Here is a 27,952-nt window from a genome sequence, read left to right as displayed (position 1 = left end):
GATCCTCAAAGGTATTTAGGGTCTAAGTCCCATTGAAATCAGTACCTTTGAGGATCTGGGCCATGGGCACTAGTTCAACAAAGCACATAAGTGCCAATGGTTTTAAAGACAAGCCTGTCCTTAAGTACCTGCTTAAATTTAAAAACACCCTTCCGTGCTTGGCTGAATCAGGCCCATAGTAATTAAATCTTAAATTAACTCTCTGCCTCAAGTCTCATAGTGTGATTTGCTTTCTCAGAAACTGTCTTTCAGATCATGACCTTGTTGGGACAGGGACTTTTTTAGTATCTTGTGCAGCTCCAATCTTGTCAGTACATCATAACGAGCAGTAATAAAGTACTGAATCTCAGCTCTGTGATAGAGCAACCATCCAGCTGTAGGATGTGTTCTTCTTCTCTTCTGGTTACTGTATCTTGTGTTTTGGCAATGGGACGAGGTATCAAAAACTGAGTGTGGGGCCCAGTTTTATAAGGGATCGAATTGGTCTGGACTAATAGGAAGGTTTTGTTCCTCCTTGGGTGTCTGGCCTGTCTCTGCAACCCTAAAAGCCTCACTGTGGGTTCTCAACAAGAGACAGCGACTAGCAGAGGCGTGAAGAGAAGCAGCAGCATTTTATTTAGCAGGGTTTTCTCTGGAAAGGCATTTGCTAGGTTTCATTTTCTCTAAGGCACTGGCCAACAACTCACGAGACCTGATTTTTATTATGGGCTTTGCCATTGATCTGCTGTATGGCCTTGGACAAGTCTCTTCGGCCCCGATCCTGAAAGGTCTTTATGCACCTAACTGCCCTTTGATTTCAACAGGAGTTAGGTCCTTTCATTTCAACAGGAGTTAGACTCTTAAATACCTCTGAGGACACTCTGTACTGGTGTTTGCTTCCCATGCTTTATTTGTCTTTTCTGTTGTCAGGCTTGACAGAATTCGATTTTCTTTTTTTAATCATTTCAACAGAAATATTGGTGTTTATTTTTGGCACTTTTTCCTACTTTTATCTATTTAAATGTTCTCAGCTGTGGGAAATCAAGGAGGGGGTCAGGCAATAATTACTTAATGACAGTAGATATCGAGATTCAAAAAATTAAAGCTTTATCGCCATTAAAACACAAATTGTCAACATCACATGTCAAAATATACAAAGGAAATATCCTTAAATCAAACCTAATAAGTTCTCAGGCAGCGGTTTTTACTTTGCCTAGCTGTACATTTGAATTATTCCGGATGGATATTTTTTGGTCAGTTTGCGTGAAATCAACGTTTACCAACATTTACTGAATCCTTCCAAGCCAACTATTTTTCAGGCTCTGTGCGAGAGGGCCAGTCTTTGAGTCTCTGAATAGTGCCTTGCACAACCGGGCCCGGATTGGTATGATGGCTTGGAGGACTTTTAAAGGCATTTTCTGGTTTTGTCTGACTTGACACATTTTCTTGCACAAATAAACCCTTCTGCACAGAAAGATCATAGACTTGCACTGCCTCATTTACCTTGCACCACAGGGACTGAGAATACCGTATATAAAAGCAGTCCTCCATACTCATTGGATGCAAGGAGCTGAGACAGTCCTCATGGGAGATTATATAGTAAGAGGTGACCTCGCTTTGCTTTTTAAGAATCCCATCGGTAAGACAAGTAAGAATGTTGCATACAAGCTGAAACACTGATAGCGATAAAATTCTCCCACTAACTGTAGACAAAACAGAGCTTGTATTTTAAACACAAGCGCTAAATTCTCTGCTTAGAATCCATAGACTCTTATACATTAAGGCCAGAAGGGACCATCATGATCATCTAGTTCAGAGGTTCTCAAATGTATTTGATCAGGCCCTTCTTATTTGTGTCTGTAGTCACTTACGCACGCCCACCCCTACACAAACACATATACTGCCACCCAGCTCTGAAGGCAGAGCAGAGAGCAGTGGCTGCTGGCCGGGCGCCCAGCTCTGAAGGCAGCGCCGTACCAGCAGCAGCACAGAAGTAAAGAAGGCAATGTGAAAAGTGATATTTGTCATCACTTTTCACAGTAAACTTAGTGCCCCATTGCCACCTGTATTTCTGCACTGCTGCTGCTGCTACCCTGAGGCTGACAGCTGGAGCCCCGCCACCTCCGGGTCAGGGGTTGGGGGTGGGAGAAAGGAGAGCCTGGGTGGTGGGGCTCTGGCTGTCCCCTTTATGCCCACTTCCAGGGTGTGCACAGCCCTTCTGCATAAGCCCCAGCCATCCGGGTCTGACAGCTACTGCTCTTCACACAAAAAAGAAAAGAAAAAAAAGCACACAACTCGGGCCTCCCTTGACACATTCCCATGCCTCCCTTGGGACGCCCGCCCCATAGTTTGAGAAGCACAGATCTTGTCTGACCTCCTGCACATTGTAGGCCACAGAACCTCACCCATCCACTCTTGTATGGCTCAGAATCTCTGGCTGAGTTACGGAAGCCCTCTAATTATGTAGGGTATCATTTGAGATCAGTCAAATCAGAGATTTCACCAAATCACCATTTATACAAAACTCCAAGATGCTGTTACTGAGGGAGGGTGAAGAGAGAGAAGAGAACAGATCTCTATAGAGCTGTTAAATTACCTGCTGTATCAAATAAGGTCTTTGCTGCTAATATCCACTGTGACCTCTAGAGTCCTCTATGAGCCACAGAAACATGGCTTTTAAGTGCCACTGTTCCATTGGCATGGTGCGTGGGGCAGTTGTGTTTGGGCATATACACCTGGCACATCTGTGCAAGGAGTAAAATCTTTTTACCCCAAAATTCTCAGTGCAACACTATGTCACAAAATGGTTAATACGGGTGCTTCACAGATGTCTGGAGCAAGTGGTTAGCCAGAAAATGGCTAGGAATGGTTAGGAAAAGAACCATTTATTAAGAGATATTACAAATAAAACAATATAATTTCCCAGTATAGTCCCCCCACCTTATTCTCTGTCCCATTGTGGTGGTTTTCATTTATTTCATCCTGCCAATATTTGAACAGGGGTGCACGCAGGAATTTAAATTTGATCGCTTTTGGAGGGGCACGTTTTGTGCCCTGCTGCAGCCCCGGGGCCAGAGGAGCTCTGTGACCGCACGACAGCCCCAGAGCCTCCCAGGGCCGTGGGGCCGGAGGAGTTCTGTGCCCCTGCCGATTATTGGGGAGGGCCCAGGCCCCTGCTTGCCCTCCCTTGTGCATGCCCTGTAAACTGCTGACGTAGTTTTTGGTTTTTCATACAGCTGGCAGTGATACATATCTAGCTCATCTCTGACATCACTGCGGCCACTGACAGATGTCAGAATCTAATGTACAAAAAATAATCTGTTGATTGGTGTGCCCATGATTCCATTTAGTGAGGATCTAGCCAAGAGATCCTCTTCTTTTCTTTTCCTTTTTTCCTCTTCTTTCTGGAAATTGTGGTGGCCAAAGCTCCTTCTTATGATTATCAGGCAAAGAATTGTTTTACTTTTTCTTTTTTCCTTTTTTATCTCCCTTCTCTTCTTCTCTTACTGTGCATCTGTGGCCTCCAGTGAATCTTATCATCATGCATTGGCAGCTGCTCTCTGCTTATGAAAACAAAAGTTCTAAAGACGAGATCAGAGTTTGGCCAAACGAAGTGTCATGGAAAGTATTGACTTGTCATCCTGTATGGCTGCCTGTATATAATTGCAGCAGATTGACTTACTGCATGTGCACTTGCACTGTGTAAAACTGATGGAAATAGCCAGCATACCAGATTTTAATGTGAATACAAATTGCGAGATAGGAGCCACGAAATCTCAGAGGTAAGGGAATGTGCTGTGGATTACAACCATCCAGAATGCATGGTTTATACATGAGGCTAGGTCTACACTACCCCCCGGATCGACGCTCCAGGGATCGATGCACTGGGGTCGATTTGGCGGGTCTAGTGATCTCTCTCCACTCGATCCCGGTACTCTACCCTGAATAAGAGTAAGGTAAATCGACCCAGTGTAGTGGGTAAATCGACCTAAGCTATGTCAACTCCAGTTACATTATTCACCTAGCTGGAGTTGCATAGCTTATGTCGACTTACCGGTAGTGTAGACCTAGCCTATGATTGGTTTTGTGTCTATCTCGAGGAGGTCAGGCTAAAATCCTCTTCATGTACCTAATGATAACACTGTACATATATGAATTTTAAACTATGCTTGTTTAGTATTATCCCACTATAGAGCTGTGCACCTGAAAATCATTATGAAATATCTAGCAGACACTATTCAGACATGTTTTTTCTACATATATTAATAGTTTGGTGGTGGTTCATTTTTAGAGAGATGCCTGAACGTGCCATGTGAACACTGTACCTCACAAACATTCAATTAGTCCTCACAACAACCCTCTGGGCGAGGCAAATACTATTATCACTATTCTAGGGAAGGCACATGGCAATCAAGAGATTCCCCTAAGATCACAGTGTGTCCCTGTCCTGTGCCTTACCCACCAACCTTCCGCCATCCTCAGAAGTAAGGGACACACAAACACACAGAGTTACAGGCAGGCATGTCTGTGCTACAAGAGAGTGCAAAAGAAATGCTACGGTTGATGGTAATAGCATCAGTATGTTCTGTCTGAATTTACAGGGTATGTGGTGTGAACAGTTGTATAAGTTCATTGATCAATGACACACTAAGGCGCTTGAGGCTTTACATTTCTCTTCATGGATATATATTGTTTATCAAGATGATTTAAACAAAAGAAAATGCATTTTCTAGATGATCCGAAATCTCATAGACCCTGGGAACGTATTGTACATTTTATTACATCTCTGCTGCAACTTTCCACAGAAATAAAACTTTGATGTACAATGTAATTTAATTGATCGGAATTACATATTGCCAGGCTTCTGAGATAGATAGATAGATAGATAGATTAGATATGGAGATTTAACTGAAGAGAAGAGAGAAATTTGCTTTGGATGTGGATCAGTTTTCTGGAGGCAATGATGAATGAATGAACTATACTCATATTTTTGCTCCCTTAAGCCCCCACCTCAATTCAATTTCCACTTTCATTCATCTGGCAGTGTACGTACACGGTCGCCCATCAGAAACCAAGTATTTAACAGTATATAATGTACCTCCCCATATTGACAAAAGTACTGCTTGAGAAAAATACCAAGGGGTGAGGAAAATACACCCTTCTTCAAAATTTACAAAGGGGGATAAAGTTTTTATGGGGGAGAGAGAGTTTTGGGGTGTCCTCCACAGAAATATTTTAAATAACTACTGTACTGATGTATATTTGGAATTGTGCATGATGTGGGGTGCTTTCTGGTTTCAAAATATTTGTCTTCACAAGTATTTTTAATATCTGTTTAAATCAGCTAATATGGGGAAAATTATATATATATATGAAAGATCATTGAGCTTGAGAGAAAAAAATGTCCATGTTGCATACAAAAAAATACCCATTGTCATCAGAAACTAGGCTGCTGCGTGGCAGACAGTCCAGTTACAATAAAGGGTAGAATCAGGATCAACCATCTGATCATTATCATCATGTGATTTATGGTCAAGGTGTCAGTCTAAACAGCGGGGAAATTATAAAATACACAGATGAGCTTGGGTACAGTGGGTTCATTGTCCCAAGAGAAACAAAGCGGTGAAGGGAGGTCTCAAGTGGTTTGGTTTTATAGATGCTGCTGCTAAACACAAATTCTACAAGCAAGCAAGTGCAGATTGTTTCTGTTATTGATTGCTACGCTCTCTGCTTTATTGAGACCACATGGCACACTTTGTTTCTATTGCTGCCTTTTATTAAAACGGACAAGGAGGTATCAGCATTTGAAGGGATGAGTCCCGAGAGTCCCCTGGTGACATTTTCCTGGCCTAAAAAGAGGCTTGCACATTTGATCCATGGATGCTTTTAGCGCATTAATAAAACTGAAACCTTGCTTCCCAAGGTGGTCTTGTAAACTCCAAGCGTTTTGGGTGTTACACACTTAATGGGCCAGATCCTGAGAGGTGCAGAGGACCTGCAAGGCCCTCGGATTTCGGCATTGTTCAACAGTGCCCAGGATTTATTCCCCATCCCCAGCCATAAAATGGGGAAAAAATACATATTTGATTTTTTTTTTCAAGCTAGATTTTACTGCCTCAGCAAAGGATCATAAAATTATTTGTATTCACATGGGGTGTTTCAGCACGGCTGGATTATTCCTGATGTTGGCAGTAATCCTGAAATAAAAGCCCCATGCCTGTCTCAGAGCCCTAGATCCTCATGGAAATATGGTAGGGAGCCAATTCCTGCATTCTTAACCAAGCGTCTCATTCCGCATTTCTTATGCAGCCAAAACTCCAATGATTCCAATGGGTTTTGGTTGAGCAAGCAATGCAGACTGTCCCCCCAAATGGAAGGAGTTTAGGATTCAACCCTGCAAGGTTCCAAGTACCTCCATCACGGTGCAGTGTCCTCAATTCCCACTGACCTCAATGGGAGTTGAGGGGGCTAAGCAGTACCAAGATCTGGCCCGTAGTGCATTTCTAATACATCATTATGGAGAGGTGGCCTTCAGAGAATGTGTATTTCTTTAGATTCTTCTATAGATTTGTTTTCCTCTATTTAAGAAAACCCTCCCAGCTTCTCTAGCTCCAGGCTCACTCCCTCTGAAGCAAAGCAATATACAAAGGCATCAATGAAATAATGATATAAGCAGAAGCAGAAAGAATCCCTTTAGACTAGGTGACCCAAATCTCCAGACCACCACACCATGCTCCTGTCCCATATTTACAATACCAAAGCTCACCAGAGCATTGTCACTGGAAAGCAGTGGCCTCCGTTTTGTTGATGCCAGAGAGAGTTCTGTATATACAGGGAACACAAACAACCACAATCATTTCACGAAACCAGTGAGTACAAATTCAGGGCCTGATTGTGTGCCGAGTGGGACTCAAAGGTCCTCAGCGCTTCACAGGATCAGGCCCTCATGCAGTAGGGACTAGTTTATATATCTGATCTACAGTAACTTTGACTGAGTAACACAAGGCATTAATTTGGCCCATGCTCTTTTCATCTTACCCTCGTATTGATTGTAGCTACTGGTGGACTGTAGAACTCTATGGCCTCTGGCCATCTTGATGGTTTGTTATATTACTTATCAACAGAGAGTAAATTATTCCTGTCCTCACCCTCTGTTTCCTTTTTTCTTTCCATTACTAATGGGTTACATCACAGGTTTACAAATTTGGGGCTAATTTTATATATACATAAACATGTGTCATTGATACAATACATCCTACAATGGGCAGTTTGTTCTTTATGGTTCAAGTGAAATGTAGAAACATACAGAGCAGCACAACCTGGCTTAAGTGAACCACCCCAGGGACCAGCAAAACCAAGTGCCCTTTAGAAATAGGAGCGGATATACTCCAGGCTCACCCCTCTCTGGCCCCTTTATGGTTGGTAAAAGCTCCAACAGCCTCATTTCCGGCCAGGGAGGCATTGCAGAATAGAGCCATAAAGGATCCCCTTAGAAAGTCCTGGCATAGGTGATGTGACAGGGCAGCAGTGCTGTGGCCCACAGGGCAGCCTAGGGGGATCTACTGTAACTTACACAGCCCTGCAGCTTGAGTTATGCCAGAGGTCTCTACAGCCCACCATGGGGAAGTGCAAAGGTATCTTAAAGCCACCTTAGCTCTCCCTCCCCATCAGCTGCAACCTTCGTTCTGTGTCCCTCTTAGAATATCACCCCCGGTACACACTAGCTTCTGCAAGACCCGGTGCCAGTTTGGGTGGATCTGGTATGTTGTCTGCAATTAAATTGTACTGGAAGTCTTGGGGTTGCTTAAACTGGTCCTTGAAGATGGGGGTTGTCTCTTGCAGGTGGTCCTCAGCGCACGTTGCACTGCCGTGTCATCTCTGATTTAAAACAAAAAGTGAATTACTCAGCGTGAGTGCCCCATTATAATAGCTTGTCCCTATAATGACCCTGTCCCCCGAGAAACAATGGGATCACCAGAGCTGAGGCTGACTTTTGACTCTGCCTCTTCTCTATGGCCCTCACGCACCTTGCCTGACTGCACTTGCTGGGGCGGGACAGCGGGACAGCCCAGATGCACTGCCTTCAACGGGCTCCTTGATAGCCGCGAAATCTCCCCTAATTCAGATTACCGTGTCAATTGCCAGAGAGCACTAACGGTCCAGCGGAGCTGGTAAATGCTGCCAGACACAAAGCAGCATGTGGGCGTGACCATTCTTGGCTACGCCTCCATCTCTTGTCTAACCAGTGCTGCTTTCCCTCCTCCACTGAGATGTACAGTTGCAACTTCTGCTCCCCAAACACAACCGCCCCTCTTCCCAGCTTCAGGGTCAGAGCTAGGTTTCCATCCTGGGTTCATCTTGTGTGTTTGTGTTGCATCAGCAAAAATACATACAGAAACCTGTGACTTCCAGCAAAGGCCCGATCCCATGCGCCGTCGTCTGACAAAGCTCTCTTTGAAGTCAGTGGTGGTTTTGCCTCCCATTGAAGTCAGTGGGACTTTTGCCTCTTTAAGGATTACTGCCTTGGGTCCCAAATGGCATCATGGGACGTAATTATCGCAGGAGCTCCTCAGCATGCAAGGAAAGTGCACCCACTGCATCAACCTGTACAGAGGTGCATCTGGTCAGCTCACCAGCTGGTGTAGGCGATAGAACCATGGCGCCGCCTCCTCCCTGCTTTGGGGTGGAAGTCCTAGAGTGACAGTGCTCAGGAGAGCAGTGTGTTTGGAGTCATATCTAGTCCTGGTGGAGGTGGGCACAAGTGAAGCTTGGCTCTTTGTATCCTTCCCCTTGCCACACCCACACAAGGCCCAGGCACAATCTGGCTCCGTAGTTTACAAAGAAGAAGAATTGCTTTTTAAAAATCCCTATAGACTAAGATCCCTTTCTTTTAAAGGCTCACCCCCCTCCCAATTATACTCCAGTCCAGCCTTGCAAAATCCTGCTGGCCCGTTCACACAGGGCAAGTATTTTTGTTTGTTTGTCTGCAGGAGCGGCGCCAGGATTTTTGGCGCCCTAGGCGGGGGTCCTTCCGCACTCCCGGTCGTCGTCAGCAATTCTGCGGTGGGGGAGTCCTTCCGCGCTCCCGGTCTTCGGGGCACTTCAGCGGCGGGTCCCGGAGCGAGTGAAGGACTCGCCGCAGAATTGCTGCCGAAGACCCAAAGCGCAGAAGGACCCCCCCGCCGCCGAATTGCTGCCGAGGGCGGCAAAATGCCGCCCCCCCAAATCGTGGCACCCTAGGCGACTGCCTAGGTCGCCTAAATGGAAGCGCCAGCCCTGTTTGTCAAAGGGTTTTTTTTGTTTTTCCCGCAATGGACAAAACAGCATTTGTTTGCTTTTGTTTGGGGCAGTTCTTTACCATCTTGGCAAATGGTGGATGAAATAGATTTTGTGCCTGAGCTGGTAAATTTTCATGATGATTTTGCAAAAGGCTCTTTAGCCCTGGACTGACAGCAACTATTAAGAGTCCCCCTTCAAACACTGAAATGAAAAGCCTTTGTGACCCGAGTCTGCAGATGCAATGAAAAGTACAAATCAACTGCTTGTCAGGAGGGGCTGCCTGTCTTTGTTCCATAATCTGGCCTTTGGAATCATTTGTATTGATGCCTCGACCCAACCCCCGCCTGCCCAAGCTTCTGAAGAGGAACACAGACAATCTCCAAATACAGTCTCATTAGGCAACTAAAATGTAACCTGCTGGCAGCAGAGAGGTTGTGAGCCCCTTAATCCCTAGAGATGTTAGGGCTCAGTTCCTTGAAATAGCTTTAAAATGTAATTGGACAGTGTATAGTTTGGGCCAATTTTTATACAGATCTGTGGACCTGATACTGATGCCCCTCCCCACCCCAATACTGTTGCCTTTACAGGGAAGGTTTACTGAAAACCCTTTATTTGGAACAGCTCATTGATTTGCCATATTGTCTGCTTTATTCCCAAGGACAGTATGCAAGCAAGCACTCTGCTCTTATTAATGGGAATGGGAATCGAAGGGAGACTAGGCCCCCACGGGGTAAAAAACTAAATTGGACCATCAGCTGCTAAAATAAGTCTCTTTGCGGATGCTTGGTGGTGGTTGTTTTTTAACCGCATCAGCGTTCCATGGGAGACATTCCCATGTTTGATGATACTGCCGCTCACTGGATTTCAGAGCTGAACTCCTCACCGTGTCCTGGGACGGGAGGGGAGTGGAGAGAACTGCAGAAAGGTCTGAAAAAGCTCCATCTGATACAAAATGCTGCAGCATGTCTGCTTAGCCACCACACCAGTGCGCCCACCTGCACATTGGCTTGCCAAGGAATACAAAGTCCAGCTCCAGGTCCCAGTCCTCCATATTCAACGCCTTCCATGGGAATGGCCTTCGCTGTCTTAGCACCTGAGCCCAAGCCCGTTGAAATCAATAGGAGACTTTCCATTGTCTGCACTACACATTGGATCAGATCCTTAGGCCCAGATCTTCAAAGGTATTTAGGCACCTAACTCCCAAATAAATCACTGGGAGTTAGGCAGCTAAATACTTTTGAAGATCTGGGCCATAGAGACCCACTCTTCCTTTTTGACCATGACCTAACGTCTGTGTTTCATCAGAGCAATGAAATTGGAGGAGGCTCATGAATGAAATGAGAGGCTGTGGAACTCACTGTCACAAGAGGTGAGAGACCACCAACGTGACACCCCTCCTTAGCAGCAAAGTCTGTGCCAGTGGCCATGCTCGCCCTTAGAAATCCCTTCCTTAGAGTCTCTTCACGCCTCACCTACCCTCTTCTCCCCTGCCCTGTCCCCCTCACCCCTTCCCATCAACGTCCCCTTGCCCTTCATTTCTTTTTCTATTTAGCTTGTCCCTTCCTAACTAACCTCCCCACCCCAAAAATTGGTGTTTACTGCCACCCCCTTGTTCACTCTGCTTGCGTTACATCCCTTTCCTCCACCGTGGGTCTGTCTTGTCTATTTAGTTTCCAAGCTCTTAGGGGCAGGGACCATCAATTACTCTGTGTGCACACAATGCCTAGCGCAATGGAGCCCCACTCTTGACTGGTTCTTAGGCACAACCATACAGAACGTTAATAACAATAATAATTTACAACCACCAAATTCCATTTGCTTCAAAGGAGTAGCTCCCGCTTTACACGGGTGGAAATGAGATCAGAATTCAGGGCAAGTGTAACCAGTGGTCTGGAACATTACATGCTCTTTTAAGCAGGGTAGTTATCTACATTAGTGATTTGAAGAGCAGTGAGGGAAATTAAAAAACAAAAAGATATTGTTACATAAGTATATGTGCTAAGTAATCACACATATTCAGGCACAGAGAGATTGATTAAAGGCGCTTGAAGCATGAATGGGGTTGCCAGTTTTCAGGAGATAATTAAGATATGTCTTTGGCCTATACAATCCGATGATCTCATTATCTTCATTATTAATTAGGTTCTGTTCCTCATGTTTCAGCTCCAGTTTCTTGTCATTATCCTAGCTAGCCTGCAAGTGAAAGGCTGGTGGACTTCAGAGAAACAATTCTCCATCTCACTCCAGTATAGGGCTCTGTTAAGGGGATGATAGGGAAGGAGGCACCAGCCTTAACGCAAGAGGTTAGCAAAGCAGTTGCATGGCTTCGTATGAAATCTGCAGGGCATCATACAGTGAACCGTGCAATAGCCTTATTCTGTGAAATATTTACCAGGCAAGAGATCTGGAAGTCAATGGGAGATGAAATGGGTCACCGCCTCTAAAAGTGAAGCCAGGTGTAATTTAGGCCCCTACATTTAGATTTAGCTGCCTGATTCTAAGCACCCAAATTTGAAAGTTTTGCCCTTTAATTTCTCAGGACTCTGCTGAGCACATCCTACGAGGTACTGAGGGCTCTCCACTCCTATCCAACTCAACAGGAGTGAGGGTGCTTCACTTTTCTTTTCTGTGATGTAAGGATAATGATATTTTCCCACCTCCTAGGCATTGTGTGAAGTCGCCCACCCAAACAATGCTAAAATCCTGCCGATGCAGGAATACCCCCAGGATCATGACCCCCACCCAGGATAGGGTGAGATTCTAGCACAATATCTGCACCAGGAACCCTGGTGCAGAGTATGAAATGCTGAGTAATGCAAACCACTGCGGGCCACTCCGGGAGACCAGTGTGTATGAACAGCAAGACAAATGGCATCATCATAAATTAACTTTGGCTCCTCTGCTCAACTCACAATGGGTACTGGACAGGATTCAAAGTACACAGCACTTTGAATGCAGCACGTTTGGCAGGCTGAATTTAGAAAAGGACCCAAACGGAGTGAAGAGGGAGGCTGACCTATTCCTGTTGGCAGTGGTTTTAGAGAGGAGGGTGCCTTACAGCTGGGCACGGCACAGGCATGCTTTGTCATTGTACAGCTTTTTAAAAAAAAGCAGAAACGAGGTGATTCAATTTATGATACTACAAAACCCTTGATGCTAAAAGTCTATATGCACAAGCATGTGCGTGCGCACACACAACCTTCTGGTGAGCTATAGGGTAAGTCAATAGTGTACTACTAATCAGGACATCCTGCTTAGCTTATTACATACCAACAACCCGCTGCAGAAGGGTAGATTGCCCTTGACACTCAGATATTAGGGGGATGAGGACCATGTCGGTAACTAAATAAGAATGAAATAGCGCTGTACTTTTGAGCATCAATCCTACTTTGATTCAGGAGCTTGTAACTGAGCCACTTTGCCAGGATGTCACCTGAGTGCCAAAGAGTTGGTAACTGTCAATTTTCATGCATGGGATTTCACTCCTGGGAACTATTCAATCACTTGCCAATATAAGTAAACATAAGGACCTATGCACCAGCTATTCTGGTACCATGCAGCTTGCAATGTATTGCTGCAAATCTGTGCCTATATGAGATGTCAAGGCTGTATCCCCACTTTGAACTTTAGGGTACAAATGTGGGGGCCTTCATGAAAACTTCTAAGCTTAACTACCAGCTTAGCTCTGGTCCACTGCCACCATCCCAAAGCTAATTCCCTTCCCTGGGAAGCCTTGAGAAACCTTTCACCAATTCCCTGGTGAATACAGATCCAAACCCCTTGGATCTTAAAACAAGGAGAAATTAACCATTGCCCTCCTTCCTCCCACCAACTCCTGGTGAATACAGATCCAACCCCCTTGGATCTAAAAACAAGGAAAAATCAATCAGGTTCTTAAAAAGAAGGCTTTTAATTAAAGAAAAAGGTAAAAATCATCTCTGTAAAATCAGTATGGAAAATAACTTTACAGGGTAATCAAACTTAAAGAACTCAGAGGACTCCCCTCTAGTTTTAGGTTCAAAGTACCTCAAACAAAGATAACCACTCTAGTAAAAGGTACATTTACAAGTTGAGAAAACAAAGTAAAACTAAGACGCCTTGCCTGGCTATTTACTTACAAGTTTGAAATAGGAGAGACTTGTTTAGAAAGATGTGGCGAACCTGGATTGATGTCTGGTCCCTCTCAGTCCCAAGAGCGAACGAACTCCCAAACAAAGAGCACAAACAAAAACCTTCCCCCCTCTTCTCCCCCCCCCTCCCAAGATTTGAAAGTATCTTGTCCCCTTATTGGTCCTTTGGGTCAGATGCTAGCCAGGTTACCTGAGCTTCTTAACCCTTTACAGGGAAAAGGATTTTGGAGTCTCTGGCCAGGAGGGATTTTATAGTACTGTACACAGGACAGCTGTTACCCTTCCCTTTATAGTTATGACAGACCCCATGATCATCAATAAGCTGCACAAATACAATGGCCACTTGGAACTCCATAGTGACAAGGGACAGAAATCAGATCCTCCAGAAACACAGACCCCTACTTCTTGGACTAAAGGAGAAAGTCCAATAGAGATCCATTGTGCCTGTAAGACCATTGTAAGGGGCAGTGTGCCAGTGTCTCCCCATTGGTGCAACAGGGGAGACACAACACCCATACGGGTGGGGGAAGGGGCACTGGGAGGCATTCTCTTGGATCTCCCCTGTTGCACCAATGGGAAAGTAAGTTGTGAAACCTCTTTCTAGGGGAGCAACGCAGTAGGGAACTGGGCTGGAGCCATGGTCTGTTACTCCCTGCCCAGTAGAAGCAGAGAACAATTTGGTAGCACCCCCTGCATTCCCCAAGTGCAGGTGTTGCTATTCTGGGCAGCTTTACACAGGCCATGCAAGTGGGCGCTCCTTACTCCTTCCCTCCCTGGTGCACGGCTGCCATCTTGCTATTAGATATTAGCAATAAAGAGTCTACGACACACACTTGCGGAATTCTGCTTCCTTCCAGGAGAAGGCAGCAGTGCTCATCCAGTACAGTTTGCACTGCATTCCTCTCCCTAAGGGACAAAAAACACAAACCAACAAAATATTAACAACACGTATTTATGTAATTGTGAAATATGCAGGAACTGAGCTTTCATCTCAGTGGAGAAGAAGGAAAGAGCATAATAACCAACGCTTAATCAGAATTAACTTTAATAAGAGAGAGAGATGAGCCTATCCGATGGTTATATTTATTGCTTAATAATGTTTTTATGCAGCCATGTCTTAGTACGCAGTGAATGGTTGAGAGTCATATTTTATAGGAATTTTGTTCAGTAACACCTTATATCAATAAGACATTTATAAATTCTTAATTATTGCTATGTAATGCATTACACAGCCCTGGGTAGCATACTTCATAGTAAATTGAATTCATATATTGAATATTAGTATAAATTGTCTTAACTTTCATATCTTAAAGTAATATCCTTTTCAATTGGCTTTATCTTAGCATCTGTTAAATATTTATTACTTGTACACATCAGTCAACACAAGTTATTAAAGAATAGAGCTGCATCTAGTAATCATTTTACAAACATATACAAATACATTGCACTGTGTACCTTAAAGTAATACTGGATATAATCAGTAATAACAACAAAGACATTTCCTACTTATATCTGTGGGATAGCTATGAAAAAATGTACTGTGCAGGTAGTTCTTTTATTTATGACTGTTATTTATTCTGGAATGACTATGACATACAATCATCTCTTTCAAATTGAGCCCTGTAAGGCAAAGAGGTTTGAGAAGTTTTCTGTTTAATAAGGAATGAGAGTGTCAACTCCTTCCAGACCTGTTTCATAAAAAGTGCTCCACCATTATTTTAGATCAGCAAATGGAAAAAAGATATGTGGGCAAATTTCTGCTCTTAGTTACACCATTGTTTATTGAGAGTAGAATCATAGAATATTAAGGTTGGAAGAGACCTCAGGAGGTCATCTAGTCCAATCCCCTGCTCAAAGCAGGACCAACACCAACGAAATCATCCCAGCCAGGGCTTTGTCAAGCCGGGCCTTAAAAACTGAGTAACTCCATTACTCAAAGCCCGTTCAGTTGCAAGTGTAAGGGTACGTCTATACTTACCTCCAGGTCCGGCGGTAAGCAATCGATCTTCTGGGATTGATTTATCGCGTCTTGTCTAGACGCGATAAATCGATCCCGGAAGTGCTCGCCGTCAACGCCGGTACTCCTGCTCGGCGAGAGGAGTATGCGGAGTCGACGGGGGAGCCTGCCCGCCGCGTGTGGACCCGCGGTAAGATCAAACTAAGATAGTTCGACTTCAGCTAGGTGAATAACGTAGCTGAAGTTGCGTATCTTAGTTTGAAGTGGGGGGTTAGTGTGGACCAGCCCTGAGTGAGATCAGAATAAGGCCCAGGTGTGTTGAAATGCCACTCTAAGGAAAAAGGCTACAGTCTGCAGGTTTGCAATGTGGATGTTCGGGCTCTAAAGCTTAGGCTCTCAAGCGTAGGGGGGTTGGGTGGTCTTAAGATCCTGAGCACCAGCCACACATTGCTATTTTGAGCATACGAGTCTGTTAATCTGTGCTGGGAGACTTGCTGCCAGCTGCAATGTTAGACATATCCTCGAGGGCTCGCTGTGAATGCAAGGATCTGAGCCTGGAGTTCTTAGTGCAGGAGTGGGGCCCAACAGGCAGCTTGGTTGTATGTATGTGAACAATTGTGTACATTGGCTTGATGTGCGTGTTTCTTTCTGGCAATATTAGTATCCTTCAGTAAATTAAACCTCAGATTAGACCTGAAGCAGTCTCCCATCCCCCATCAGAAAAGGAAGTATTTTCAGGCTTTTGTTAAACTGGTTAAACAGTTTCAGAAGAAGCTAGTTCTGTTAATTGCTTTAGGCTTTGCACAAAAGGATTGAGGCTAATGAATTTCTTTCTTTCTTTCTTTCTTTTCAATTAGAATAATTTTTAATTTATAAGAGTCATCCTCTATTATGAAAATGAGGATAGATTCAGGCAGCCTCTGGAACATGCAACTTTAAGACAGTGAATGGGTTTGCATGGCAAACAGACATCAGTATAGTCCAGCTTCAGTGATATACTCCATTATAAAATCCATTTGTAGTGTGTTAAGAGCTCTTAGAAGTTTTGGGTTTCCATTCATTCTTTTCCCTGAATGAGGCTTAGAAACAGGGCCGGCTCCAGGCACCAGCGTAGCAAGCAGGTGCCTGGGGCAGCCAATGAAGAGGAGGGCGGCACATCCGGCCGCAATTCGGCGGCGGGGCCGTCACTCCCTCTGGGAGCGAAGGACCTGCTGCCAATCGTGATCATGGCTCTGTGTGTGTGTGTGTGTGTGTGTGTGCGCGCGCTTGGGGTGGCAAAAACACTAGAGCCGGCCCTGCTTAGAAAGCTTTGATGGACTGAGGAAAAAACAGCCAATAGAAAGGATGTCATGATTTGAGTAAAACGTATATGAATTTAGAAATAAACAAACAACAAAAAACTGGTGGTGAAGTAAGAGGGGAAAGAGAGAAATTTCTGAATAACCAGAATTCCCTGCATGATTCCCTGAACCAGAACCCTCCACTATGTGAATCCTTGAAATCTTTCAGAATTCCCTATGGCCTTGATTCAATACATCTAGTGAACTGGGCACTGGTCTGGACTCTGTAGATGTGGGTTGTATTCCTGCCTCTGGCATGAATCTGCTGTGTGACCTCGAGCAAGTCACTTCCCTTTTCTGTACTTCTGTTTCACTCCCACCCTTTGTCTGGCTTGTCTGCGTAGACAGTCTGCCCCAAAGAGTTTACAGCCTCTTATGGTGTGGGTACCGTGCCTAGAACAATGGGGCCCAGATCTTGGTTGGGCCTATAGGTGTTACTATAGGGACTTTAGCATGTAAATCTAAAGCATTTAATGCTTTGTTTAATTGGGGTCTATAGCTAAGAACTAGAGTTAAAAATACTGTAGTGATTGTTTCAGTGGTAATATCAGCAAGACTTCACAATTGTTTTAAAATGGCCTCAGTTAACTGGGGGGCAGGTGGGGTGGGGGACTGACAGCAGGTTTCAGAATGTGGCAGCTTACAAGTGAAATAATTGTGTACTGGATCAGTCTTTTCTTGTTCAACTCCTTAATTGTGGTTGCTGTTTTCAACTTCCTTTGGGCCACATTCTGCCATATGATACACTTCAGCATGGTATGTGTCTAAGGACAGAATTTGGTCTGATGACTGGAATTGTATAGAGGATGATCAGTTGCTATTAGTGTCTGGGCTTGAGTCACCCAATGCAAACTCACAGAAACAGGGTTTTTTTTTAATGTTTTTGTTTTCCTTTCTTGATTTTGGCCCATTATTTACTAGCATGCAACTGTGGTGACACATTGTGAAAAAGGAAGTTGCACAACTTCAGAAAACTGTAGTGAATTCAAGGTAACAACTTCTGTAATGTTTTGATCCCTTTTTGTATTTTTGCTTTTCTCCTGCTGCTCACATTACTTACAATGAAATGGAAGAACACAATATGCTAAGTGTCCTAAGCATATTTCTTTCGATTTGTGAGACAAGATGGGTGAGTTTAATATCTTTTATTGGACCAACTTCTGGTGGTGAGGTAGACAAGCTTTTGAGCCACACAGAGCTCTTCTTCAGATCCGGAACTCCCAGGCCACAGCAAAATGCAAGGTGGAACAGATTGTTTAGCATAAGTAGTTAGCACATATTGTAAGGGACCATTCAGGATAGAGTGGCCCATTAACACCTTGGCAGCCCTAGGACAAAAAGAGGGGGTTAGTGGGTTATAGATTGTTGTAATAAGCCATACACCCATAAATCTTTTGCTTCATATCATACTGACAGTTTTTAAAATGATACAAAATAGTGTTGCATCACATTCACAATGGAATGTTTTTGTTTCATCTTATTCTCAAATAAATATAAAAATGAATGTAAAACATACCACTTGAGGTTCTCATTCGGGGCTTGATCCTGCAGAACCTTGCTCCCCCAAAGAGTCCAGTTGACTTCAGTGGAGCTACTAAGCTTCTCCTGGCCATAATCCTTCAAACATGCACTTGACTTCAATGGGACTATTCTCATGGAAGTTCAGCATGTGTGTATGTTTTGTAAGGCTAGGGCCATAGTAGCCAATTAATTTTACCAAGTATTCCTAATCAGCACGGGGAACCTGAAACTCACCTATAAACATTCCTTTGTCCTTCCCTGTTTCAAATGTTTCCCTTTAAGAATGTAATGACTGATGAGTGACTGATGAGCCCCTTGTACCATTAAGAGGTATGCCATGACATGAGACAAGCAGGGTAAATTGATATCCTTCCACCTAAGCCTCCTTCCCCACTCTAGGAGAGCTGTTCCTTGACTTGTCCCTTCTTACCTGCCACCATTCTGTTCACCAGATGATCTTCATTTTCCCCAGTCTCTGGAGTCTGAACACACTCCACAGGCATGGGGTGCTTCTGAATACATTGGTGTTCTGTGATTTGTTTGGGAACATAAATAAATTAATACAATCAGAAACCAGGGTAAAAAAACGGAAAAGAGATTTCTGAAAAGCCAATTGCTTCCACTAAAAAAAGGAAACAGGTATCACTGTCTTTGGCAATTACAGTGCGGCCTGATTTGGTTGGTTAACCCACTGTACCATGCTGTGGGGTGTCAGTAGCCATCCTGCACTTGCTCCATTGCACTCTGCCCTGTGGTCTAAAGATCTTTCCCCTGGGCCTCAGAGCAAAGGAAGTTTCAGTTCTTGCCACTCTCCACCCTAATGCATGTGAGATAAAGGCTTTTAAATTTTATTTTTAAAGCCAAATTTAAATTCTCAGGAAGCCAAAGCAGCTGCACGTTTTAACATTTTTATTTCAAATATTTTCGGATCAAGTGAGAGGCACTGATGGAGATTTACAAATAAAATTGACAAGGGAGTTTTGGAAAGTTTAATCAAAACAAATTGTAAAAAGTGTTCCTTTCATGAGGTGCATCTGAAGAAGTGAGGTTTTTTACCCATGAAAGCTTATGCCCAAATAAATCTGTTAGTCTTTAAGGTGCCAGCCGGACTCCTTGTTGTCCTTTCATAAGAGTGCAGAGTGTAAAAACTGTCTAAAATGTGGTCTCGATATGAAAGCATTTCCCTCCAAACCTGCGAGATTTAGGAGCATAGACCATGATGAAAGTGAACCCGAATGATGATGGCCCATTTACAAATGAATCCGTTCACCAAGGTCAGGCAGGCTGAGTGAATTTGGCGCCTGGTTTGGGAACTTGTCCTGCCAGCTTTGCAAGGCTGAACCAAACACTCCCCACAAAAGCCTGTTCGGCGTCTCACTCGCAGGGTGGGAGACGCCCACACACAGACCTGTTCTCAGGCTAACTCACACAGCGCGAGTTGCCCCATCTGGGATTAATTGACTGTGGTTCAGTGTCGCTCCCTCCGGAGGGGGGGGGGGGTTTGCTGAGTGTTTGAAATCTCCCTTGATCCTGGATTGAAAGCTCCCCACGGACTCGCCCTGCCCAGCCTGGGAGCAGCCCCCAGGCTCCGAACTGTTGCCTTGAGTTTGAGCAGCGAATTACCTCCCCCGCCCCTCCTTTTTGGAATCTTCATACACCCAGCATTGTGATGTCACGGCACTGATACCGAGCGGATACAATGAAACCTCGCCTCTCCTAGCAACCGCCAGCGGGGGCGTGGCTTCCGCGCTGCCAACTGTTGCCTAAGGTGGGGAGAGAGGAGACCGGCGAGGGCTTTCAGGGCTACGGCTGCTTCTCCCGGCGCCCTCCCTCCGGGCTGGAAGTGGGGCGAGAATCCCGCCTTTCCGCCAGGTAAGCGGGGGGAGAGAGGAAAGAAAGGGGCTCAGGGGAAGGCAGCGAGAGCGCCGGGGTAGAAAAGAAGACAGGGACCAGAGAGGAGGTTGTTGCAGTCACCTCCCGCCGGAGGGCCACCAAGGCGGAAGTTTGGCGAGTGACAAGCCGAGGGTTGTGTGTCTCCCTGTGCCTGGAGTCGGGGGTATCTGCCTCCCGGGTAAGGCTCTCTAAGGAGAGCTTTGTTGGTCCGCAACTTCCCCCAACAGATCAGCGAGAAGGAGAAGACTTGGGCTGGTTCCCCAGGGCACTGAGAGAGCAGGAGCTGGGCTTTCATTCCCCTGCCTCCTCTTCATTCCGTCCCTTCCCTTCCCCGTTTGCCCGGCTGGGGCTTTGGAGAAGAGCTTGCTCCATGCCTTCAGCAGAGGGGAGCGCACTTACCTGTTCTTAGGAGTCTGGGGCTTGCAAGCGAAATCCGAGAGGGGGCTGAGCTGTGTCAGGACTGGTCAGTTTGCTGCTGTGGGGCTAGTGATAAATACACCAATGAGCATGTTGCAGCCTGGAAGTAGATTATGTAATTCCTACAGATTTTTATTTTTGGTCTACACAGGATCACTTCTTCTTACTATTTTTGCAAGGGAAAGCAGCTCTGTTCCATGACTTTTCTGGTTGCTGTTATTTGTTTTGTCACTTGTATCGTGTCTTTTGAAGTGGTAGAAATCCAGGCAGTAAAATTTAAAAATCTAAACTGTTAGCCTGCTTAGATACATAGTTTTCTTCTCCCTCCCCCTCCCCCCGCTTTAAATATGTGAATTTGGAAAGTGTAATAATAATCACACCTATACAACCCACCCTAGTAATAGAGGGTGACCATAGCTAATATAAATGTGTCAGCAGGCTACTACTGCTGCATTCCAAGAATACTTTCAAATGGGAAAATCCTAAAGCAATAGAGCATTCTGTCAGCATTCAAAAATCATAAACTGGGGGCTGCAGTGAAGGCATGTGCCTGGGTTTCTCGTTGCTAGAGAGTCAATATCAGTAACACACAGTGCCCCAAAACATAATTTGAATCTCTGTCATGTTGGGGTATGGGCTGCTGAGTTTGAGGTTTAAAGCTAAAAAGGTCGTTGTGTATGTTTAGAATCAAGGCCACAGACTTGCATCAGAATTGTAGCCTGAATTTCAGGGACGTATCATAGGCATCTCCTGTTAGGCAAATCCCATTGGTTTGCCAATATAACTTCTTTTTAAAACCTTTTTCAATAGCCCAATCACAACCATGATTGTATTTACCTTCGATAGGCGGGCTGGTGAAGTAGAGACTGTCTTCTCTGCATTGCTTCTGAAAGAAGTAGTATTTGTAATTACACCTACAGAGATGTCTACGCTACACTTTACAGCTGTGTGTGTTAATATGATAAAATACAACTAAAAATTGAAGGGTAGAGGCATAGCCTATGTGGATGGAACTAGAATTTGTGATAGCCCTGATCTTAGCATTTGTATTTCACACAGGTGGGGTATTACAATGTGGTTTATAGACAGGCCCAGCATTAATATTTCTTAAACTAGTCTCATTAGTTATTCAACATTAAGTATATAATCTTGAATAAGTGAGCAAGAGTTTAAAAAAAAACAACAACCAGTGAATGGGGAGTGAGGGGGGATTTTAGGGCATAATCTTTACAAACCTTAGCTTCTACTTTTGTTTGAAAGGTTACACTCCCAGTTATTCCTGTGGCAAAGAGTTCTGTACTGCATAGCCAGTAACTTCATGTTAGCCCAGCCTTGTAGCAAATAGGAACCAGCTTAAACCGCTGCAAAGGACTGAGTCCTGGTCTACACTGGGGGGGTGGGGGTCGATCTAAGTTAAGCAACTTCAGCTACGTGAATAACATAGCTGAAGTCGACATACTTAGATCAATTTACCGTGGTGTCTTCACCGCAGTGAGTCGACTGCTGCCGCTCCCCCGTCTCTGCTTGTGCCTCTCACGGTGCCGGAGTACAGGTGTTGATGGGAGAGAGCTTGGGGGTCGATTTATCATGTCTAGACTAGACACAATAAATCGATCCCTGCTGGATCAATCGCTGCCCACCGATCTGGCGGGTAGTGTAGACATACTCTGAGAGTTTACTCCCTCCTTAAAGAGGTATCAGAGTTTAGATGGGACTCTTTGATCTCTAATGTGAGGTAAACTAGGTTTGTCTACACGGGACACCCAGGGGAAATTAATCCAAATCAACTAAAAGGGTGCATTTAAACTGGTTTAGTTAAACCAGATTAAATCCCTGTGTGGATGCGGTCTTCTAATGTAGTTTAACTAATCCACTTTTAACAGGTCATTCAGATTAACTTTCCTGAGGGTCCATGTGTAGATAAGCCCTGGCTATAGCCCCAACCAAAAATGCATCCTTAACCATGCTTGCCCTGCCCTCACCAACATAGGCTGCTCACCAATTTGTTTCCCAAGGCAAGATTTTCCCCTTGTGCTATGGAAATTGGGGGCTTCACTCTCTCCAAACACTTTGGGTTTGAAACTGTTCATCTTCCCCCAGTCCCCTTCCTCTTTAGTGAGTGCAGTGTCACATAATCCATCCAGGACTATACAGCTCCAGTTTCCCTCTTTGCAGGAGTCCATGGCAGACTTGCTGTATGACCTGAATAGCAATGGTATAGAAGAGAATAGGCAACTATTATAAAGTGCAAGGTCTTAAGGGCAGGGACTATCTTCTAATTATGGGGACCTTATCAGAGCCTCTAGTCACTACCATCAATAATAAATCAATAAAAGTGAAGGCTGCAATATGGCAGGCTTTGAATGGTGGTGAAGCGCCAGTTAAACAATCTTTGCACAGGGCATGGTAATGTAAATCTACTCTTAATGTGTGTGTGAAACTAACAGTTTAGCTGCTGCACCACTGCAAACTCAGGGCCGCCCAGAGGATTCAGGGGGCCTGGGGTCGTCCCATCGCTGAAGACCCGGAGTGGAAGAAGCTCTGGGGGCCCGGGCTCCATGAGAGTTTTCTGGGACCCCTGAAGCGAGTGAAGGACCCTGCTCCAGGGGCCCCAAAAAACTCTCATGGGGGCCCCTGGGGCAAATTGCCCCACTTGCCCCACCCCCACACCCTGGGCGGCCCTGTGCAAACTTCCAGTGTTGATGTACTGCATTGGCACCCAGTTTAACCTCCTGCAAACTGTGGCTTATACTGGCGCAGTGCCTACAATAGGGTTTACAGTAGAGCAGCTAGGTTGTTGTAGTAACCCTGGTGGTTAAAACCCTAACATAAAGGAGCCCCGTAATCTATGTCCCCAATTCTACATGAAGGGCCACATAGACCGCTCCTCCATGATCGTGCATATGACCTAGGCTGAGGTGTAACGGTCCACCCAGATGGAACAGTTTGCAGGATTGGGACCGAACTTAAAATAAGCAGGTGTAACAAACAAAAGAAGAAAATGGGGAAGAACAGCATTCTGACAGCAGCGTTGTTTTGTTGTGTGCATTTTGCTCTTTTGCAATATTAGGTAGAATGTTGGTGTTTTTAAAATTCTCTTCCATGTTCTCAGTCCTGTGGTACAGAAGTGGTGACTTGTTGTATGATCTGATGATAAAATAAATAGTAATCATAACTTTAAAAAGTAAAACTCTCCCTCTTTTTTCCCCCCCTCCCCGTTACTTTTCTATAGGCAGCTCTGCAGCTGTTCACACAAACTGTGGTGTAACAAGAAAGGTGAAGTTTCTGCTCTTAAGAGGCTAAATTAGCTGTATTCCGTGACAGAATGCCTAGAAGGGCTTATTAGTTGCCTGTCTTATATTGAATGCTACTTTGAGCTTTAGAATTCTCCTGTAGTTGTGTTCCTTTGTGTGCAAAAAACCCCCACAACAACAAAATATGCCAACAAAGGCATGTTTAAAACCTTACTAAAGAAGTGGAGATCACAGATCAGAAAAGAATAACTACTTCCCCAGAAGTGAGGTTCTTACCCACGAAAGCTTATGCTCCCAGTACTTCTGTTAGTCTCAAAGGTGCCACAGGACCCTCTGTTGCTACTTCCCCACAGACACTCACCTTCCTCTTCTCCCCACAGTTTGGGCTATCAGCTCCCTTTGAGAGCTGGGTTTCCCAAGGGCACAAATTCATTGCAGTTGCTCTCTGACCAAGCCAGTATTTGTTTGCAGAAAACACGTGTGTACAGTGAACCCTCGTGCAGCTCTTGGGTGTATTGCCCTCTGCATGCGGACTGTTGACCTATTGGATCAGTTTGGGAGAAATACCAAATGGTATTTTCAGGCACGTGACTAGCTGAACTGGTCTTGCTGGCTCAAATTCCATATTGTAATGGATTTTTACACTGCTTTCTATGTTGGCAACTTAAAAAAAAGCTGTAGTGTCTTAACGTGATTAAACTGAAACCTAAATAGCTAACATACGAGTTGATCCCCTTTAGCGTATCTTTCTTCTTGGGGGTATACGTTACAGGCTTTGTTGTGAATCAAAGTTCTAGTTAAGGCTACGTTCAGGCTTCCATTAAAAATGAATCCCCTCTTTTCACAGGCTTGTAACCAGTAGAGTTCTAGATCTCTTTGACTCTGACTTGCTGTGTGACTTTAAGCCTGTGTTGGCATAGCCCCCTGGTGTAGGCACAGCATAGCCGACAGAAGGTTTTTTTTTTTTTTGCCAGTGTAGGAACACCACCTCCCTGAACATTAGTTCAGCTGACAGAAGGCCTCTTTTGTCAACAAAGCGGCATCTAGATGGGGGTTTTGTCAGAATAGCTGTGTCGCTAGAGGTGTAGTTTTTTTCACAGCGGTAGCTATGCTGTCTTACATGTATACCAGACCTAAATCACTTAGGGTAAGAATTTTCAGAAGCACTTAAGTCCCATTTTCAAAAGTGACTTGGTACTTAGAAGTGCCTCTGAGACTTACGTGCCCAACTCACTTTTGAAAATGGAACCCAGGTGCTTGAAAATGTAACCCAGTGAGTCTGAAACTTTTTTACTGGTGACCCCTTTCACATCGCAAACCTCTGAGTGCAAACCCCCCCCCCCCCTGCAATAAATTAAACACCGTTTTTAATATATTTAACACCATTATAAATGCTGGAGGCAAGTGGGGTTTGGGGTGGAGGTTGACCGCTTGCGACTCCCCCGCCCATGTAATAACCTCGTGACCCCCTGAGGGGTTCTGACCCCCAGTTTGAGAACCCCTGATGTAACTCTTAACCTTTCTGTTCCTCTGTTTTCCCTTCTGTATCCTTATCCCCCTTTCTAAAGCGTATTGAGACTTCTTGATGAGAAGAGCTATAAATGAGTATTAGAATGAGAGATTTCTAATCAGTGCTGGAACTTCCCAGCCTTGGGCTTAGCCCAGAGGTTTATTTTATTTTGCAGTTTTCAGGAAATTTGACTTAATCTGCTCTGGATTTACCAGAGAGAGGAAAGGGGTTTTTGTTGTTGTTGTTGTTTATCTTCCAGGTCAAAAAAATTAAAAAAAAAAAAAACTTTTTGGGTACAATAAATGGAAAAATCACTCCTTGACCTGGCCAGCTGTGAAGAATTTTGCAGAACCTAACAAAAATGACCCTGCCCTTTGTGGTAGGAGGGGTTGGAAGAACTTCTCATTCTCTGTTGCCTAGGCACTGGATAGTGATAGGATATTTTTTTTAAAATACCTTTTGCTCTTGTTCAGCTCCAACAGTACCCTTTCCTTCTGAATTCACTTTCAAAGGCAAGGAACAAGTTACTTCCTACTTAAATATGATTTCCCCATAATTCTTGTGCAATCCCTTATTTCACAATACACGGCTTTTGATTTCTGTATTCCATGTCCATCCATCCCCTTTTCCAACACTATACCAATGAACATCTTTCCCTCCTGCCAGAAAAAGCACATCCCTGATGCAATCAAACTGCTTTCCTTCATTCTAGGGAATGTTTGGCTGCTTCTTGCACCCAGATTTTTCCTCCCACAGCCACCCAGATCTGCAATAAGTCTGCTAGAGGAGCTTTTTATCCATATGCCTAGTGCACCCCCAGCAAGACTTCTCTCTAAATTACTGTGTATCCAATTCTTTGCCCTTGATGCTTCTCAAGGAAAAGAAATGCTACAGTTCTTGTGTGCCTGAGCTCAGCGATCGATCTTCTGAGCAGAAAATGCTAGTTAGAATGAACATCTTGTACTTTACACACTAGAGTTAGTTGCAGAATTGGACTGAGAAGCCATTTCTTCAGAAGCTTGAGCCACATGTGAAGAGAGAGAAAATACCGTAAGTGCTTCTCTCCAGCACACCTGTCTGCTTCATTGCATGGTGTAACATTGCACTCAGGAAGCAGTAGTATCATTTCAGAGCAGCTTTGATTTTTAGCTGAATGGTATCTTAGGGCTTGTCTACATTGTGGAACGACCACGTGTTAACTAGCGCTAAATGAATCATGACTTAGCTTTGATGTGTGTCAGGATTGTCGTGGCTAATATGACAGCTGGCTGGGGTTAGCCAGCTGGAGCACCGGGGCACAGCGGTGTTTGCAATCCCCTCACCAAGATGACACCGTGGTGAAATTGCTTATGGTACAATGGTGGTAAATGCTCGTGCACCACTGCAAGGAAAGGGTACAAATGTTTATTTAGACAAGGCTCTGAGAGAGAAGAAGAGTCTGAGGAAGTGATCCCCAATGAGAGTTTGACAGCCATGCCTCTGTCCTACACCCCACCCTCAAGCTGCTCTTGGGCTGTAAAAAGGAAAGAGATTGCTGTGACTTAAAGCAAAGATTTCTCATGAGTGTTAATTATGCCAAGTTTACCCTGTGGTGGTAAGAACTTATTTTTGGCAAGCGCCATGGTACACTGAATATATTTAAGTGTTACCCAGGCTTTATAAAACAGAGATGCTCTCTTAGCATGTACCCTGCAGCTGGGACACAGCTCACCCTAACTTGCTTTTCAGCATGTGCTTAACAATTCTATCTTGAGGGCGAGACCTTCAGGAAAGAGGCATCTGGATTGCTGTTCCCTCTGCAGATGACTGTGGAGTCAGGTTGGAGCACCCTCCCCCTCCTGACTCCAAGATAACCCTCTTTGTTGGCTTATCGGCCATAAACTTATAATGCTGAAAGAGGACTGTGACTCCGGTTTGCTCAGGTCAGCAATCTAGAAGCTTGGTGATGAGAAGAGTTTCACATTGTGTAAACACCGTGAACTGTTATCTAAAATGTCAATATTAATTGGGCTCCTCCATCTCCTGCTAGCAGTGGTCACCTTGGTTTTAAAGTGACATTTGTAACAAACACAGTATAGGTAGGTTTGTTTTTTGTTTTTTTGTTTTTTGTTTTTTTGTTTTTTAAATATTCTATATAAGTCAGAATGGAAAATGTCTTGCATTTCAGAAGAAAAGATGTGCTGTGCTGGAAAGAGATTGAGTCAGACACTTTGAACCAGTGGCAGAAAACCTATCTGCACTGTGGAAACTGGGGGGAAATATTCCACGGTTGCTAATGCCGGGGTGCTGACCTTCACAAACCCAGCCTGTTCGCCCTCCCCAGAGACACACCCTATCTACAGCTTAGAGCATTAATGCTCGTGTTGCATTCAACTGATAGCAGCAGCTAAGTGAGCGTGGCAATCAATGCTATCTTTTAATCTCGACAGGGAAGGCAACTTTCTTAGCTGCTTCAATTAGTTCTCTGCTAAAATCACTAATGTCAGTACCTGCTCATGTCCAGAACTTCCCAGAAAAACCATGTACGTTGAAAAGGAGTGCTTCAAATTGGACCCTGATATTAAACGGTCTGGCACTTCTATTACCACCAATTACAGTGACAGGTGGTGTAGTGCAAACACTTCTGACTCCTGCAGTTCCTGGGCTAGCTCCAGTCTACAAACCATTTTCAG

At 44.6% G+C, this 27,952-nt stretch overlaps 1 protein-coding gene across 2 annotated transcripts in view; it reads left to right on the top strand.

Moving 5' to 3' along the window:
* Positions 1-27,952, top strand: part of RAB11FIP4 (RAB11 family interacting protein 4) — a 211,142-nt gene that overhangs the window by 149,992 nt on the left and 33,198 nt on the right. The window contains exon 1 of one of the 2 annotated variants that reach the window (XM_054048098.1): positions 19,993-20,078. The exons of the other annotated variant lie outside the window; for it this stretch is intronic. The gene's annotated coding sequence lies outside the window, so the exon portion shown is untranslated. Of the gene's footprint in view, positions 1-19,992; positions 20,079-27,952 lie in introns of those variants that run through there. 2 annotated transcript variants of the gene reach the window in all.

The sequence above is a fragment of the Malaclemys terrapin genome, chromosome 13 (genome assembly GCF_027887155.1).
Source record: "Malaclemys terrapin pileata isolate rMalTer1 chromosome 13, rMalTer1.hap1, whole genome shotgun sequence".
Lineage (NCBI taxonomy): Eukaryota > Metazoa > Chordata > Testudines > Emydidae > Malaclemys > Malaclemys terrapin.
The sequence above is the reverse complement of the archived record's forward strand: the minus strand, read 5'-3'. Positions and strand labels throughout refer to the sequence as shown.